Here is a 15001-nt window from a genome sequence, read left to right as displayed (position 1 = left end):
GCCAGCAGGGAGCGCTCTGCCTTGTTGGTGCGCAGCGTGCGGAGTTGCCCCCTGAGGTTGGCGAGCGTTCTCTTAGACGCCTGCGAGGGACAGTCCCTGTCCCGAGTTTCCGCTTGTTTGATCTCACTGGCCAGGTCGGTTTCTAGCTTAAACGCCTCCCGCCTCCGCGCCACCCCCAGGGAGGTAATGTGGCCCCTAATGGTGGCCTTAAAGGCATCCCAGACCGTGTGGAAGGGCAAGTCCTGGGTATCGTTAATGACGAAGAACGAGTCTATGGCGTCACGGATGCTAGCAACATCCTCCGGGTTCCGAAGGATACTCGGCGGAAGTACCCATCTTCGCTCCCGAGTGGCATGGGCCAGCGGATCTTGTAACAGAAGTTCCACATGCGCGTGGTCCGATAAGGAGATGTCGGAGATAGCGGCAGTCAAGGAATCTCGGGTCAATTCAAGGGAAGTAAAAAGATAATCTATACGGGAGTACGTCCTGTGGGAGTGAGAATAGAAGGAGCAGTCCCGGGTTCCCGGGTTGTGGTAGCGCCACACATCCACAAGCCCCAGGTCTTTAATCTGCGTTCTAAGGGCAGAAGACATTGCCCCAGCGCCATTAAAGGAGGCCCCCGCTCGGTCTAACTCCGGGTCCCACACTAGATTGAAGTCCCCGCCCAAGATCGTGCAAGGATCGCCTGGTGGGAACTGGTCCCGCAGAAGCGCTTGGAGGTATTTATCCTGCGACTGGTTGGGCGCATATACACAGCCCAAGGTGAACCGTGCACTAACCATCTGCACCGTGGCTCGGAGGAAATGCCCGTCAGCACTCTTGTAGGGTTTCGTGGGTCCCTGTCTAAAGCCAGCCCTACAGAGAATTGCCACCCCCGCCGTTTTAGTGTCAGAAGAGGCCCAGAACTGCGTGGGGTATCTAGGGTGCGCCATGCGCCTGGTATCCCCCTTCAGAAGGTGCGTCTCCTGGAGGAGGATAATGTCAGGGGAGTGGTGCAGGAGATAGCGCCATATCTGATTCCGCTTGTTGGGGGAGTTGAGCCCTTTAACATTGAGTGACAGGACCTTCAGGGGTGTGGGGATGTTCGCCGTCATCGCACTAAGGGGGGCGGGGCTGCGCAATCACCCATGGAGCATCTCCCCCCTCCGACAGGGCAGCGTTCGCCTCCCCCCGCCCCCGGTGCGCCAACACCCGCAGGTCCCACCATGCCACCACTCTGCAAGCGCGGGGAGAGAACCAGAAGAAAGGGCAGAGCGAGAAAAAAGTAGGGAGAAAAGAGAGAGAAGGAAAATAAAGGGTGCATAGAAAAAACACAACCATAACAGGCCAACAGGGCCATCGTACAGTGTCCCAAGTACCGGACATCCTCTACCCGAGGGTTCGGATGAACACAGGAGTGTCACTTCCTATAGGACAAAGTGAGGGAGCGGAGATCTGGGTGGGTGAAATCTGGTTGTCCCGCTGCCCATCCACCCCGCTGTCCCAGGGAAGTCCGGGGGTAGTATGAGCCTGGAGGCCCTTAAGTCCAGGCCAGACGCCAAGAGGGCACCGAAGCTCGGTGGTGAGGGACAGGGCCCGGAAAAGGCGGAGGTCACCAGCCGCTCCCTCTGACCCCCCACGGGGGGGGGGCCGCAGAGGCGGCCCGCAAGAGAGGAGGGGGACCCCACCGCCATGAACAGCAGGACAAGGTCACCGAGGCGTGATAGGACAGGTCCAGATGCCCAGGGGATGAGTGCAGGCTCAAGGCAGCATAGGTCTCATCGTACGGAATCAATGTTCTCCTGGAGTTGAGGGACGATCCTCTCCCTCAGTGCCGGAGGCGAGGAGCTGGGAGGCCTGCTCCTCGCGGTCGCCCTCAAGGGAGCGTATGTGCGCGATAATGTCTTGCTTGGCCTGCGAAGTGGAGAGGCTATCCACCGGGGGGGACCGGCGATGTCTGTGGACCAGTCTGGGCGTGGAGGGGCTCTCTCCGGGTGGTGAGAGCGGGGCGGGCTGTGGTCCGGGGATTCCGGCATGCCAAGCAGTTGCGCCGCTTCGCGGTAGGACCGGAGGGCCCTACGCTTGTCCTCCCACCGAAATATGAGGGCAAAGGGGTGCCCCCACTGATAGGAAACATTGAGGGCCCGGAGTCTCTCCGTGATCGGGCGGAAGACCTTCCTCCTGTGGAGCGGGGTGGGGGCCAGGTCGTGGAAGATCTGGATCTTGTGTCCTCCATAACGCAGGTCCGGGTTGTCTCTTGCCGCTTTCAGTATGGCCTCCTTCTCCGTGAAGTAGTGGAGCCTGGTGACTATGTCGGGCAGGAGGCCCGCCTTGCCCCCCGCTCCAAAGACTCGATGTGCACGGTCGAGGCGCGGTGGGGGAGCGTTGTCCTCGCCCCACACCGCGTGCAGGAGTTGGGCCACGTAGGCCATGGTATCAGTCCCCTCTTCTCCGAGTGGCACACCCCGTATGCGGAGGTTATTTCGGCGCCCCCTATTTTCCAAGTCCTCCTGCTTGATCTGGAGCTGGATATGCTGCTCCTCCAGGGTCGCCACCCTCTGCCAGATCTGCTCCAGGTCTTCGGTGCGGGAGTCGACCGTCTTCTCAAGACCGTCAACCCGGTCGCCCAGATCGGTGACTTCCTTGCGCAGCTCCTTGACACATGAGTGGACCTCCGACCTGAGGGACCCAATTTCGGATTTTAAGTCAGTCATGAAGGAGGACATGAAGGCCTGGGTCACCGGGGGGGAGTCAGCAGGAGGCAGAGACTTCCCCCCAGACGATGAGGGACCCCCGGAAGGGGGCGGCGAGCCCGCTTTGCCCCACATGGCGGCCACCGACGTGCCCTTGGTCGTCGCCGCTGGGGGGTCTGGCTTGTTCCCTTTGCCACGGGTCATGGTCCACTCGGGGTGCCCGGTAACTACGGGGGGAAGGGTAGGCTGGCACGAGCGGCCCCCGGTCCGCGATGGTAGAGTGTCCAAGGGAGGTCCCACGAAGGCCCCAACGGTCCAGCAACACAGGGCCTAAGATCAGGGGCGCCAGGCCACAAGGCAGAAGATGGCGGAGAGTGGCAGGGGTCCCCGCAAGCCGGGGACAGGGTCGTTCCGCTAACAGTCCACAAGGCATGTCATGGCAACAGGGGTCTGGTGCGCAGGGGGCCGCGTGAGCGGATGAGATGGCTCTTGACCTCCGGTTTCATCACCACAGACAGCCGACCAGGGGGACAAGACGGCGTGTGGACAGGGGGGGTTGGAGTAAGACTGCTCCCTGGAGTCGTCCCGCGGTGTTCAGGAGCCGGATCTCGCAGGATGGGGACCTCCGGCGACTGTAGCAAGGCTCGGCCTCCCGTTCCCGTCAAAGCCAGGGCCTCCCCCAAGTGCAGCGTCCGAGCAGCCCCACGGCCCTCCGCCAATTCACTCTAGGGCAGCAGGGAGCTCGAGGGCAGGGGGTCGCGTGGGCAAATGAGATGGCCTCCCACCTCCAGGTGCATCGCCACAAGCAGCCGATCAGGGGGACAAGATGGCGGTCAGCTCTGCAGCAGGGCCCCCCTATTGCAGGACCCCTCCAGGGACAAACAGGGGGAGGGGGCGGTGTGAAAGTAGCTGCTCACCAGGAATGTCCCGCGGCGGTCGAGAGATCTGGAGCCGGGTCTCGCGGGGTGAGGGCCTCCGGCGACTTCTCCAGGCCCGGCCTCCCGTTCCCGCCAAAGCCGGGGCCTCTCCTAGTCGTGGCGCCCGGGCAGTCACAGCGCCCTCCGCCAGGGGCAGCCCGGCGCCAGCAGCCTCGATGGAGCCGCCCAAGCAGCTATCCGGCTCCACAGGAGGAGATCCGCCGCAGGTGGGGCACAGGGAGTCTCCAGCACCTCGCCAACGTCAGCGATCGGCTCCGCTCAGGGAGAGCTGAGCCAGGCGTCTCGGCGGCAGACCCTGCAGGAAGATGGCGGCCAGGGGCCGATCTCTGAGGTCCCGGGGCTCCGGGCGTCTGCAGCGGGATCCCCAACGGCCAGGACTCGCCTCCGGGATATAATGCTGGCAGGGCTCAGAGCACACAGGGGGCCCCCCAGGATATAAAAAAAACCCCGGACTTCGCGAAATCAGGCTAATTGCACAGCGGGGCGACAGAGCTCGCACGAGATGCGTCCGCTCACATCGCTGTCTCGGCCACGCCCCCATAGGCAGCTTTTAAAGCTATCCTGATTTGATGGATGAATTTCGCCAGTCTCGCTACATCCATTGTGTTGGTGGTTGAAAAACACAAGGCTGAAGCTTCACTGCACTATTTTATACCCTGGTTGATGCAGATCGAGCGCAGAAGTCGCCGTCGTTCGTTATTGAGGTTGGGACAGCAGCCAGGATTCCCTCCTGTAGGAGCATAGTCTACAAGTTGTGGATTCCCCTCTTTGAGCCCACGCAGGATCGAAATCCGCAATCCCAAGCGCGGTCAGCCTCATTAATAAGATTTTACTTCGGGCCTGTGTATTGAGTGCATCGCTTAGGTAGGGTTGTGCTTTTCCTGCCGTGTAGGAATTGTTCAACGGATCTAGAAGAGGGCTTGGACAAGTGCTTCCTAGTCTCAGTTGCCCTTTCGGTCTCGCGATTTGTGTCTTGGGGTTCTCAAGCTTGGTTTGTAGGTCCTCAACAATGTTTTCCCATCCGTTTATGAGTGAGATCTAAGCAGGCAGTCTCCCTGCCTGTACCTGGCCCAGCCATGTTGAGAGTGTGGTCCCGGTCTTGTCTGACCACTTGATCCTCCTCAGCAAGCGGTGTTTTTCCTCCCGATGTATTGGTAGATGGTGGCTGGCGGTACGTCCAACTGAAACACTGCTCTTAATGGCCTGTGCTCGCTTTCCTTCTGATCTTCGACTTCAAAGTCTTCCATTCTGGCCGACATCTCTTCGCTGGCCATGATATAGCCGATTCGTGAGGCGCCTCGAAAGGTGAACTGAGGATGCCAAGAGGCCCTGCAAGCTTTTTTCAGTACGTAGGTTGATGTCAGCTTATAATTGTCAAGTCCTGCAAGAGAGCTGCCCTGCCAGGTCCCCGGGGGGTGATTCTGTTTTGTCAAGATCTTTCTAATTAAAATCCCGGGCTAGAATTACCTGGTATGATTTGTGTTTGTTTAGCAGGTTTTCTAGGTTCTGTGCCAGTGCCTCCAGCTGGTCTTTCATGAGGGTCTGTGCGGGATTGATGTAACAATTTATTACCAGCAGGCGCATTGGATGTTTATTGATACTCAAACCTCTGATTTGTAGGGCTTGCAGGCCTGCGGAGTTCTCATTGATGGCTGTTGCTGCGAGGGCACATTTGTGCTTTATAAATACTGATAAGCCGCCTGCTGGACGGCCGAAAAGGTTTCTTTTTATGGCTGGGACCTGATGTTCCTAATACCCTGCCAAAGGGGTACTGGACAGGGCCCATGTTTTTTGGAAACAGAGTATATCCCCGCTTTCCAGGAACTGCTTCAGATTTTCATTTTTGCAGATTTTATTGATCCCTGCTATGTTTCAGGAAACTATTGTTAAATGCTGCTTGTGGGTTAGTACTGGGCCAGCATCTCCTCTGACAGGCTGGCTTTTGTCGCAGTTAGGAATACTGTGGCCTCCTTCTTGCATGTTGGTTTTCATCATAGGTTAAGGAGGTGGTACGTATAACCCAATGAATGTTTTGGCATGAGATTCTGATGCCCATTGGGTCCCTTTGGCCACCTGGCTTCTATCCAGGGATCCCAAGTGGGTTGTCCGTGCAGGACCGACCGGGTGACCTTTCTCCCAGTGTCTGGGGCCAGGACGTGTGGGTATTTTGGATGTGGCAGCGTCTGAACTTCAATGCCCCACTCAGCGAGTACAGTGAAGTTGTTTACGACGGCTTGTTGTATTTCTTTATTCCTCAGGCCCACCACTGAAGAATCGCCGTGTGTGTTCCCCCTCATACTCAGGAATTTTACCCATTCTAGGTCCCCAGTGTATCTTATCTAGGGTGTCCAGGTGTTTGAAGAGGCGGAGAATGTTACTCCGATTTAGGATGTCATGCTGTCCGGTACTGAGGAATCTCGGTGTGAGGACCACCTCATATACTACTGCTGGTGCACCCACGGTGTGGGACCTTTCTCCCCTTTCTGGAGCTGATTCTGCTGGGGTCGGTCCTATGCGGGTGTTTCCTTGGTGGCTTGAGGCAAGACCTGCTTGGGGCCACTTGCTTTGATCGTTGCTGTTCCTCGTGACATGCTGAGGCCCTGGACTTGATTGTGATGGATTAGGATTTGGGCTAACCGACTGTAGAGTTGATTTTTCCAAAGTTATCTGGGTAAGTAATTCTGCAGGAGATGGACTTGTTCTGACCATTGGATCGTTGTCTGTAAGGTGATTTGGCCTTGCTGATGACTTTAGGCCCTTCTCACTGGAGGTATTTGGTAATATAGTTGGCTTATGCTGAATTTCCACAGGCAGGGAGACCTTTTTTCCCCAGTTTTTGTCGGTGAAAATTGGGTAAAACTGGGTGGCTTTTGTACCCCATTGTGCGGGCAGTTGATTGTTCTTCAATGACTGCAGTTGTATCACTTTCAGCTTTGTTTTTTTCTGTTGCTTCTTCAGCTTCTTTTTTGCTCTCCTTGATAAAGCGTGTTTGTGTGTGTCCATCACGAGTGAAGTGTGTTCCTGCAGGTCTGTTCCAATGGCGTAGCTGGCCCTGAGATTGACGCTTTGTGGGTTGCTGACGGGTTGGTTGGTAGTTTGCTCTGCGCTTTTCCTGTTGTCTGCTGTTTTCTTCTGTCATGATGGAACCCCTGCTGACTGGGTCACCTTCGGGTAATGACTGTTATGCTTGGCCCAATAGTCAATGTTGATTAAAGTCTGTGCCTCCATTCGCCCTTTCGCTATCTCAACTATGTCTTCTAGGACCTCAGGAAGGGAAGCCCACTTCTCGATGAGATTTGAGCAATGGCAGGAGCAGTCGCCCCGGTTGGAAGCCACATGTTGGGAGCTCCTGTTGTCTAGGAGCTCCACCTTGGAGCTAATGTCAACTAGGCCCCCTGCAACTGCTTATAGAAGTTCTATTTGCACTTCCATCTTGGTCGATTGCTACAGGAGGGTTTTATTAGTTTCGCTGGTTATCTCAATCGAGGATGATTTCTCTGAGGCCACGGCGGCGCTGCTGTTGCAGTTGCGATAGTCAGCTTTTGAGTTGGAGGCCCGTGGGGACGCTAGGGGCCACAACAGGTTTGGGGTTAGATCAAGGGTTCTTTCTATCTTTTGACCAAGATTGTGAAGGAAGGAGGCTGTGAGCTCCCCAACCACAGGGGACACTGGGACCAGGGGAGCTAGGTGGGACCAGGGGTTTGTTGGTTTTGGCTCTTTGAATTTGTATTGGGGCTCACTGGACTCCGTGGACTGTAGATATAGACCAAGGGCGTTGGGCTGGTAAATTTGCACCGTCGTGGTTACTGTAGCGCCACCTTTGGGCACAGCTATGTCGGGGGTCTTGCTGATTGTAGTGCCCTGCCCATTATCTGTAAAAAGAGGGCGGTTCCACCCCATAATTGAATGAATGAATGAATTGGGGATTTATATGGCGCAACTTAACCCGGAGGCATCAAGGCGCATCTGGTGGAAAAGCAGCAGAGTGGTTGGAGGCACCTGAGAGAGGCAAATTTACTGGTAGGACTCTGCGAAAAGCCAGGTTTTTAGATTTTTACGAAAAAGGGCAAGAGATGGCTGGCCCTTAAGGTCAGTTGGAAGCGTGTTCCACAGTTTGGGGGCAAGGGAGAAAAAAGCCCTCTCTCCCCACCTGGCCTTGACGGTCCGAGGGATCGTCAGAAGATTTTTGTGAGCCGATCTCAGGGCCCTGCCCGGGGTGTAGAAGGACACGAGGGACCCAATGTGCTCAGCACCGAGGCCGTGTAGAGCACGGTAGGTAAGTCAAGGACCTTGAAGTTAATCCTGGCCTGTACAGGCAACCAGTGGAGATTTTTTCTGATTCCTGAAACAGAAAAACGTCTAGGGGCATCCAGAACAAACTTGGCTGCAGCATTTTGGATAATTTGGAGGCAATGAATAAGCTTTTTGTGATGCCAAGGTAGAGTGCATTGCAGTAGTTCAGGCGAGGAGAAATGAGGGCCACAGCAACCTGTTTCCGGGCATCGGGGGAGAGATAGTGTACTAGATTCCTGAGGATCCTCAGAACCCCACAGCAGGTGGAAACAGTCTTATTAACTTGTTTGTCATAAGCAAGTGAGGTGTCAATAGTGACCCCCAGATTCCGGGCAGCAAGGGACGGCTTGGGACATGTTCCAAGGGAGGGTGGCCACCAGTCCTCCGACCAAAGATCTTGTTTGCCACCAAAGATGAGGATCTCAGTTTGTTCCCCATTAAGTTTGAGGAAATTCGAGGACATCCAACCTGCCACGGCTTCCATGCAATTCTTAAAATTAAGGGCCGTGGCCTCCACAGAATGAGATAAGGAGACCATTATCTGGGTATCGTCAGCATACGATAAGACTTCCAGTCCATAAGATCTAACAAGCCTTGCAAGCGGGGCCACATATATGTTGAACAGTGTAGGGCTCAAGGATGAGCCCTGTGGGACCCCACAATGCAAAGGCTTAGCGGAGGAAAGGAAGTCACTCAGTTTGACCTTTTGAGCACGCTCGTTGAGGAAGGATGTCAGGAGACCTAGAGCCGGTCCTTCCACTCCTATCTCACCGAGACGCCTAGCCAAGATGGATGGGGACAGGGTGTCAAAAGCGGCTGTAAGGTCGAGCAGGATCAAGATGGTAGTATGACATCTGTCGACCTTAGCGCGGATGTTATTGACCACCATTGTGAGGGCTGAGTCGGTGCTGTGCGCCTTCCGAAAGCCATGCTGAGATGGATCTAGCAGGCTGGCATTGTCCAGGAAGGCGCTGAGATGGTGATTGTGGTGGCCTCAAGCATCTTGGCCGGGGCAGGGAGAAGTGATATGGGACGGAAATTTTTTAGGATACCTGGATCCAGAGTGGGCTTTTTCAATAAAGGTTTTACAATAGCCAGCTTCCAAGTTGCAGGGGAGACGCCGTTTGAAATTGCCGAATTCATTACATCAAGATAAAGGGGAAGCAGGACCTCTCTGCAATTTTTCAATATTTTGAGAGGGCAGGGGTCCAAGGGGGATCCCGATTTAAGTTTGTCGAGAAGAGCATTTAAGACTTCATAGGATAGTGGAGGAAAATCGGACAGAAGTCCTAGGGGGGCCGAGAGCGAGACGGGACAGGACGGGGGGTCCGGAGGTAGGGCAGAGTCCTGAATAGAGTTGAGGGCTTCTGGTTGCTTTGAGTGGGGATGCTTGTGAGCTGCTCTGGCCGTTTCCTGGAAGGTCCTCAGTTCCTCGCAGGGAGAAGTCTTCTCCTTCGGTATAGGTGTATGATCGGGCGATCATTAACGCAGTTTTCATGAGCCGAGCGTGGGCCGGCGAGTAGAGCGTCTTGTGTAGTGCCGTTGTCACTGCTGAGGGGATCATTTTTCTTAATTAGGAAGTTTCTGATCAAGCCCCTTTGGTCTACCTCTAGTGGCTTTTCATTTGAGCTGTCTGTTAGTGATTTGCTCCTCATAGACCTTGTTATTGTCTCGTTATTGGGTGGCTCATGAGGCTTTCCGGGGTCGTGAGCAATCAGCCCTTTCTTTTGGCCCCTTGTGCCAGAAGTGCTCCTGGGGTTAACTTCTGGCTATTGGACAAAAGCTCCGAGTCCAGGGCCCATCCCTTGTTGCCCTTTTGTCACTTTTCGTGTTGGTGTCGGTCAGCGGCTAGCGTTATGGGCTGCAGGCTTGCAGGGGTATGCAGGGGTAGGCTGGTGCCCGAGGAGGTACCAGAGAGGGTTGGCGTCTCTGGCCACCCGCTCCTTTTGTAGACTTTTACAGTTCCTGTGGCTGTGGCTCTGCTGTTCTGCGACTTCACCGCTCACCAACCAATCGACGGGGGTGCAACTGCCAATCTCCGCTCTCCACTCGCTGCTGAGGTCTTACCACTCATTGCTCGCTGCTTACCTCTCTGCTGCACTCTGCAGGCCACCAGTTCCAGAAAGCAGTTTTTTCTTTCAGTCTCATCTGTCCCAGGATTCAGTCCCAGGAGTCCCAGGTATCAGTCGTCCTTTATTATGGGTTGCGGATTTTGTAGTCTTTCCGGTGTAGCTGGGGACAGGGCTGTAGGATCTGGAGGTCTGCCACAACACTCCGTCCCCCGCAGCAGCCTCTGCAGCACCGCGACACTGCAGTGCATCACCGGACCCCTTAACTCGCCTGCGTCCTTCCTTCCTCAGCGTCACAAGTTCCGCTTGCTTCTCGCTGCATACTGCTGCTTTAAACTGCTGCCTAAACTCGTGGTTTGTCACCCATTTGTCAACCCACAGACCCTCAGGTGCTCCTTAGCTACTCCGGCGCAAAATTCAAGCGCCGCGTTGCTCACAATGGCTCTGTTAGCAGGAGCACTGTGGAGGGCTCTCCGTCGCTCTTAACTACCAGGACCCCCGCAGAGGCAAAATCAGCAGGAGCCGCAAGGCGGAAATTCGCCATCTTCCTAGGTTGCAGGGTAGAAGAGCAAGAGGAATCCTTATTCAGCCATAAATTGAAGCGTTTCAACTTGTATGGTAATTAGGTTAGCTGCATGACGGGGCCCTCTGGCATTCCGGAATTCCTGCACGCCCTTTTGACTTTCACAACAGCTTCTGGCGCTGCAATTGGCTTGTGCGTTCGGGCAGGACGTAGCAATAGGGAGCAGGGAGCTTTGCAGCTCACATTGCCCGCTTGACCTGGTAACCTAGCACCAGCCCTGGCTCCTCTTGCACCTCCACTCCGCCCCCTCAACCAACTCAGATGGCATCTGCCTTGGCTGTAGAGTGAAGAGGAGAAGGGGAAAGCGAGCCTCTGTTGTGCAAGCTCGCTTCCGCCTTGCCTCACTTGCTCTACTCCGCTCACCTCGCTCAATCTGCCCGGCTCCAGAGATGGCCAACCGCCGGCTTTGCTTTGCTCCTCCGGCACCTCAGCTCGCAGCTGCAGACAGACTCCTCCTCCACGCCACGGGACAGGAATCAGGTTCACGTACTTCATCTTGACTCCAGTGGCATGGAGAGCACGGGACCCACGTCTAGGCATACCCGCCCCACTCGGGGTGATAAATGCAAAAAGAACAATTGATGGACAGAATGCAGAACAATGTCATACATTCACCCCAGTACAGAGATCTGGGCCTACATCCATTGTTTTTTTGCTCACCCAGCCATTCCAGTTTGGAGCCAGCCATATAAAAATCAGTCTTGACCCAGCGCCCAATGGGAACAGTCCAGCCCGAACTGCCAGGCCAGGTCCTCCCTGTACTGGAAACCAGCATCCTAGGACCGGTTTTGGGCTTTCAGCCCTCATCAGCCAGGATAGCTTGACTCCAGTGGCATGGAGCGCACAGGACCCACATCTAGGCATACCCGTCCCACTCGGAGTGACAAATGCAAAAAGAACAATTGATGGACAGAATGCTGAACAATGTCATACATTCACCCCAGTACAGAGATCTGGGCCTAAATCTATTGTTTTTTTGCTCACCATGCCATTCCTGTTTGGACCCAGCTATATGCAAATAAGTCTTGACCCTGCGCCCAATGGGAGCAGTCCAGCCCGGACTGCCAGGCCAGGTCCTCCCTGGACTGGAAACAAGCATCCTAGGACCGTTTTTTTTTTTAAAGTTTTGGGGCAAAAACTTTTACTAAGTGCTTAAAAGTTGTGATACGTAGTTTTTAAGGAAGTGTTACCTCACCGCTTAGGGAAGGCAGTCCACTTCAACTTTTCAATCAATGCATTTAAACTTTAACATTCCATCAGTTTGGGAATCAGAAATGTTTGCAGATAGCGTTTACGGTTTTAATGGGGCCGCCACTTTAAAGAGTACAGTGGGGAAGGAGGGTTTTGTTACAGTTCTTCCTCTTCTTGTCCATGGCTGCATAGTCTCTAAGCAGGCTGAGCACCATCCGGTGTCACCCTTCTCTGTTTACCACCTCTCCATTGGTCACCAGGCGGGTCCTGGTGAACAGGAGAATGTCCTTAATACAGCAGAGGAGTCTCCAGCACCCCTGGATAGTTTCCACTGTGTGTGTCCCTGGAAACAGCCCGTACAGCATGGACTGGTCCGTAATGTTTTTGTTGGGGATGAGGGCTACCAGTGGGAATGGTGGGAATGGGAATGTGTCTTTCATGGCCTGCCACTGGGTGTATTTCTCCCTCAACTCCTCCTTCACCCCCTCTTTTTCCAGCATAGAGCTATTCAGTTTGCAAGTGCCTGGACCTGTCAGGAACTTGCCCGTCAGTTCCCCTTGGAAGTGGATAGCGCTGTGGCCAGAGAAATGTACTGTCACCCTTGAATGTTGCTTGAGCTTCAAGGATTGAGAGGTAAAGATGAAGTCTATCCTGGAGCGCAAGGAGCCATCATAGCGACTCCAGGTGAAGTTCCTGGCGTTTGTCCCCATGGCCCCAATGACATCTGTCAGGGAGGCCTCACCCACTATCTCCACCAGTTATTTTGCAGCATCATCCTCCATCCATCCATCCTTCCCCCGCTCTGGCCCCGCATCTACCACCTGCTTCTAGAATACAGTTGAAGTCCCCACCCATCAAAATTGTTCTTGAGGTGACCAACTGTGGCCTGTGGCCTGAGGCGCTGAAACAGCTCACGTCGCTCACCTACGTCAGAAAAGGCGTACACATTGATAAGTCTAACTGGCTCTCCTGCCCACGAACCGCCGACGACAAGAGCCCTGCCGCCCTCCAGTTCGGTGACTGAGTCCATTGTGAAACGCCTTCCTCTGACTAAGGTAGCCACTCCTACAGACCTACTGTTGTTCCCTCCAGACCAAAAGGAAGGCCCTAGGGTCCACTGCTGTTCTAGGTGTCTGTATGATGTTGCAAAGGGGATAGAGCATTCCTGAATCATGTACACATCACACTCCTCGCTGGCAAGAAAACTGAAAGTACTAGCACATCTGCGCCTGCCTCTAATACTTGTGACATTTACGGAAAATAATGAAATAGCCATCATTATTAGTTTTTAAGAGTAAACTTAATACTTAAAGACTAATTATCAAGTCAAAGCAATTGGTTACAAAAACATTCAACAAGGCTACCTACAGGGCTGGTTTAGCCTCCTGTTGGGTCTCTGGTGCTAGGTCTTCCTGCTGGGCAGCTATTGCTTGCTGTTGCACGATGGCTGCTCCACACTCTTGACTGGGCTTAGGGTCTACCTCCTCTGGGGTGACAGGCAGGTCTTGCTCTTGGTCCTTAATGGTGGTCTCCACCTCTTCTACTGTTGCTGGCGATGGGGGTGGGGGCGCTACCATGGAGTTTGCCAGCGCCCCCATCTCCCTCAGCACTTTTGTCACTTGATTGAGTTGCTCATTCGGGGTGTCTTGTTCTGGCTGCTTCTCTTCTTCTGAATCCTCGAGCCAGGAGTAGGAGTTGTGGGTGCTCACTGGTCTCTTGCGTTTCTTCAGAGTCCGTTGAGTGTCTCCTTTACCTGCACTCCTGTGTTGTCCAGGGACCTTCCTCCTGGTCCTCGTGGCAGTTGGGGTGGGAGTTTCGATTGGCTCACTGTGCCCTCCGGGCTCAGGGATAGCAGGTGTGGTGTCGTTGGATGTCTGTAGCTCCAGGACCTTGGCGGTGTCCTGGTTGGGCAGATCCTGTTTGGAGGCCTTCCCCTTACCAGATCTCCTCTCCCGCCTCGGGGCTGGGACTGAAGGCCTGGTCTCGTCCGCCTCCTCCGGTCACTCCATGGAGGTTTGGCAGCTTGGGTGTAGGATTTTGCTCTTTTTGGGCAGTCCTTAAAGAGGTTGCCTACATCCCCACAGAGGTTGCATGTGGTTTTCTCTTTGCAGTTCTTTGCCGTGTGGCCGTCTTGTTTGCAGTTTCTGCATACTTGCGCCGTGCAGTCCTTGCCGGTGTGGCCTGGTTTGCTGCACCTGTTGCATAGTTTGGGCTGCCCAGGGTAGTGCAGCCATAGGGAGAAGCTGGAAGGGGGGTGGTGGATTCCATCTGGGGACTAAGGGTCCTCCTTCAGCTTCACCATCACTGTCCATTTACCATCCCAGATGCCGTTGCTATCCAGGTTGCAGGAGGGTTCTTTCGTCACTGTGCTCTGGCGGCGTAGGAAGGTTGTCAAGTCTCTCATATTGACATGTGGGTTATAGACGTGCACGGTCATTCTCTTAACCTCCAGCACGAGTTGGCATTCCAGGTGGAAGTCAGAGAAAGGTTTCTCCTCCCGTCATGACCAGCACATCTGCCAATACCTCCTGCAGATTTGTTCAGACATGAACGTAAGTGGGTAGATGCCTTTGGGTGCATCCGACATGATGCACAAGATTTCTGCTGCTGTGAACCACATCTTGGTTACCAGCAGCTCAGTGAAGATCTTCCTGCTCAGGTGCAGTGTGGAGTCATCTGACTCTACCTTCCTCTGCAGCTTTACGGTGTTGTGGAACCATGGATTCAGAGGTCTGCTCATCCTGCTGCTCTACAGTGCCCAGAAGAAGAAGAGTGATTCCTCAGGGAGCTGTTAGCAGGTGGGTAATCCTCAGGCCAGTAGACAAGGTCCCCTTCAGTTGGGTGGAGGACGCAGGCAGACCCTCAGCTTCAGCAGGGTGGGTGTCCCAGCGAGGGCTGGCAGGGGTCTCCCTCAGGCTGGCAAGGGGTCCCCAGCTGGCAGGCAGCTCCTTCAGGCAGTCCACAGCAGGCAGGCAGCTCCAGCAGTGAAAGCAGCCCCAGCAAGTCAGGCAGCTCCAGCAGGTGAGGCAACCCCAGAAGGTAGACCTCGGCAGGCAGGCAGCTCCAAGCGGCGGGTGGCATCAGCAGGCAGTGGTCCTCAGCAGGGAGAAAGGCAGGTCCAGAAGGCAGAAGGTCCAGAAGGCAGGTTTCCTCAGCAGGCAAAGCTCCAGCAGTAGCACTTAAAAGCGCATTTGTGTGCATATAAGCACCAAGTAGCTCTTTAGCAGAACAGTGACCTCTAGTGTCGACTAGAGG

At 54.7% G+C, this 15001-nt stretch overlaps 1 pseudogene; it reads right to left on the bottom strand.

The window, feature by feature from the left end:
• Positions 1-13110: 13110 nt before the first annotated feature.
• On the bottom strand, positions 13111-14486 carry LOC147664991 (uncharacterized; annotated as a pseudogene).
• Positions 14487-15001: the final 515 nt, after the last annotated feature.

The sequence above is a fragment of the Lissotriton vulgaris genome, unplaced genomic scaffold (assembly GCF_964263255.1).
Source record: "Lissotriton vulgaris unplaced genomic scaffold, aLisVul1.2 SCAFFOLD_1787, whole genome shotgun sequence".
Taxonomy (NCBI): Eukaryota; Metazoa; Chordata; class Amphibia; order Caudata; family Salamandridae; genus Lissotriton; species Lissotriton vulgaris.
Note: the sequence above shows the minus strand (reverse complement) of the source record. Positions and strands in the feature narration are given on the sequence as shown.